The sequence below is a fragment of the Coturnix japonica genome, chromosome 3, assembly GCF_001577835.2.
Source record: "Coturnix japonica isolate 7356 chromosome 3, Coturnix japonica 2.1, whole genome shotgun sequence".
Classification (NCBI taxonomy): domain Eukaryota; kingdom Metazoa; phylum Chordata; class Aves; order Galliformes; family Phasianidae; genus Coturnix; species Coturnix japonica.
Genome location: NC_029518.1, coordinates 23,905,059 through 23,908,540, shown reverse-complemented (window position 1 = coordinate 23,908,540; position 3,482 = coordinate 23,905,059). Strand labels below are relative to the sequence as shown.

The 3,482-nt window shown below is 40.9% G+C and overlaps 1 long non-coding RNA gene across 1 annotated transcript; it reads left to right on the top strand.

Annotated features, from left to right (window-relative positions):
• Positions 1 to 110: 110 nt before the first annotated feature.
• Positions 111 to 3,250, top strand: LOC116653165. Its single transcript, XR_004306586.1, has 3 exons — positions 111 to 175; positions 1,520 to 1,718; positions 2,500 to 3,250. It is a non-coding gene; the product is annotated as an uncharacterized LOC116653165 (long non-coding RNA).
• Positions 3,251 to 3,482: the final 232 nt, after the last annotated feature.

Sequence of the window (3,482 nt, the reverse complement as noted above, 5' to 3'; positions counted from 1 at the left end):
GAGCCTCTGATATGCGAATAGTGACACTCCTAGACATAGTGACACTCCTAACCATAGTGACACTCCTTGCCATAGTGACACTCCTTACCATAGTGACACTCCTTGCCATAGTGACACTCCTAAGCCATTGTGATGCTCCTAGCCACTCCAACAGCCATACTGTTTCCTCAGGAAAGTGAGTACAATTTCTTAAATCGTTCTGACCCAGTTTCCTGGATCTACTTCTGATGTGTGATTATTATTCTTGATGAGCCAGGTTGTGATATCTGCACAGTGCTCTGTCTCGGTGTCTTGTGGAAGCAGTATATATGTAAATAAATCAGTTTGCTTTTAGAAGGTTGGTCTTCTGCAAGACTACAGATCTCTCTTACAGATACCACTAAAGCAGGTTCACAGAGAGCAAGGCCCAGTCCACAATTAACAGGAATGATGTGGTATAGCCCATCTTAAAGCAGGAGAATGGGCAAACACAATGCACTGTGCCTCTGTTGCTTCTGTATCTTGCATTTATTAGAACTATGCTACCTCAATAAACTCATGTACTGGATCTTTATTGGGAAGGTGCACAGGATAGACAAATGTTCTTCTGGACTTGGCAATCAGCTTACTAAAACAAAGGAAGAACACATCACAATTTTCAGCCTGCAAGGCAGAGCTAATATGGAGCAGTGAAATGGCCCTGGGTGTCAGAACTGCATTTCCTAGCTGCTTCTTTTTCCCAATTAAAACCAAATTTATAATCATGCCATACTTTTCAGCTTTAACAACCTGAGCTTTATATACATACTGACCTAAGAAAGGGTGATTAAGTGAAAATAAGCAGGAGTTAAGCTCAGAGTAGGAAATTGATTCAGATCACAGCTCATTTACCAGATTATGACCATTAGTGAATTTTATAAGCTATATCTGACTTTGTCACTTGGAAGAAAACCTCTTAATACCTACCTGTTTCATAGTGGAGCTATAGAGTCTAATCTTTTAAACTTTGAAATGTGCTGAGAGCCCCAGTAGAGGTCAGGAACAAAGAAGATGTATCTGAAAGTAAAGAAAATGATCTGAACAAAAAAAAAAAACAAAAACGGATTTGGGTAAATTAATGTGGGGAATATATACTTGGTTTCACTCTATTAGAATGAATGGCATTTTGCCTGGAATATGAGTCATAGGAGAACTTTACATTCTAAGTGTAAGACATTGCTGGGCAAGATAGAATAGGGAAAAGTAACCTGGAGGATAAATTGCAGGAAGAAATAAGTAGAAATGTATCAAAATGGTGGCAATAACGCATGAAGACCAATACTAAGACAAAAGGTAAATTGTATCTTATTACTTTGAAAGCCATTTAGCCTCAGTGATTCTGCTGAGAGATTTCCCGAGCATGGAATATAACACGTGAGAGCTTAAGACAGTGTGTCTCAGTCTGGGAGACCTGGCTCTGGAAAGAATTTTCAGTAGAGGTTGGATGAATCACAGCCTGAACTCTCATGAGTCACTGCAAAACCTTCATTAACTCCTGTAGACCCAAATAAACAGCTGCAGTTCGCAGAGAACGATGATGGAAAAGCAGAAACAGTCTCGTCCAAACCAAAGCTTTGAAGGAAGTGAAATGTGAGAAAAAACAGAAACTCAAAATCCATGAGAAGACTCAGGCCAGCCAAGGCATTATACAAAAAAGGCATTCTGTTGTGATCCTGCCATGGCACAAAGGCTGACAGCAGGTTAGTACTTTCAGCTGAAAAGTAATGATTGAAGAGAGAGAGCTGCAGGTGGAGAGAGAAAGCCCAGCCACAGTGAAAGAGCCTTGCTGCATTGTGAAATTCCTGTGATTTAAATCAAATATCAGGTTGTACTAAGAGAACTAACAGCAAAAAGGAGCTTGTGGCTTGTGAAGTCCTTGGTGCTGCGGGAGATCAAAAGGCCAGCACATTCAGCTGTGCTCTATACTGTGGAAAGGCACACAAAAGTCTCTGGTGCATTCCCTTGGGTGCTGCTTATCAGTACAGGTCTGCTGGCTGCATGACTCCAGCCCAGCTCCAGCTTTGATGGGCTGTGCGCAGGCAGGAGCAGCAAGGCCAGCTGTAGTGAGGTTCTCTTCACTCAGCAGACTCTCAAAGGCAAGGAGCCCAATATAATCTTAATATTACTATATAGCACATTTAACTAGTGCTGTGCAGAAGTGTTTCAAACATCCAAGAAGATTAATTCTCCACCAAACCCGATAGCTGCCACAGGGTTAAAGTGCTTCTGGACTGCTACCACATTTTTCTACTCCATGGTAACTTGTGATATAGGACTCAGCAAAGTTCCATGTATATCCCTTGGAGAGATATGAACATCTTTTTAAGCCCTGAATTTTACCTATTTATCTTCTGGCATGCTAGCAGTGATGGCATTTATGGCGACATGTTGTCTTTTGTATTTGCTTGAAGCATTCAGCTTGCTTAGAGGTTGAAAATCCGTTCGTTTGCTATTGAAACATTATTCATTGCTTCTATAAAGGATCTCACAGGACTGGTTTTGCCATTTCCATCTTCTTCTGTGAAACCATGTCTGCTCCTGTGGTGGCTGGAAGAGATCTCTGGCTAACAAGTAATGTGGCAGTTGAATCAATGCAAGTGAGTAATGATATCATGAACAAGGACATAAAGGCCAAAAGAAAAGTAACCAGAGATGGTCTTGAAAAGAAGACTCATGAAGAAGAATCCCAAAAGCAAAATGGGTGGGCTGATTTCCCTGATGGCATAGGAGGCAATCAGACTAAGCCTTAGGGGAGAACATTGCAGTCAGAGGGTATGGGAACACATCAGAAGTAGTGGAGAGAGAAAGAAACTTGAAGGTGAAGTGAGGCAGTGACACGTGGCCATCAGGCTTTTGGAAACACAGCAAGAAAAGTCTCAGATTAAAATACTGGATCATGCTGGAGGGTACTCTGTGTAGAATCAGAGATGTGTTGGAGGCAAAGACTGGGATTAAGAATTCGGTGTTATCCAGATCTCATCTGCTCTGGAACCATACCGCATTATAATAATCTCCTCAACTAATTCTTCAAAATTAAGGACATATGAAACACAGAAGTGTATCAGCCTGAAATAAGGAAAGCTGTGAGTAACATTTCTGAGTGACACTAGGACAAAGCAAATAGACTGCCAATGTACAACCACTACACTTTATCTTTATTGCTTGCCAAATGCATCCCTATGCGGTGTCATTAACAGAAGCCAGTCTTAATAAATGTCATTTATGTAGAGTATTCACAGACTGTTTCAATGTAGTCATTGCCAACATTACAGAAGTTCTGCTTTGAGTCATTTTTGATTGAACATGCTACAGACTGCCAGCAGAGCTGCAGATATTACTTCCATGGGACTCACGGAGAATTACTTCTTGCAACAATAAGCTGGTCAAAAGTGACACCTAGGACTTTTTACTAATTTTTTATTAAAGAGCCTAAAAATACGCTTGATTATTTAATCTAGGTTTGG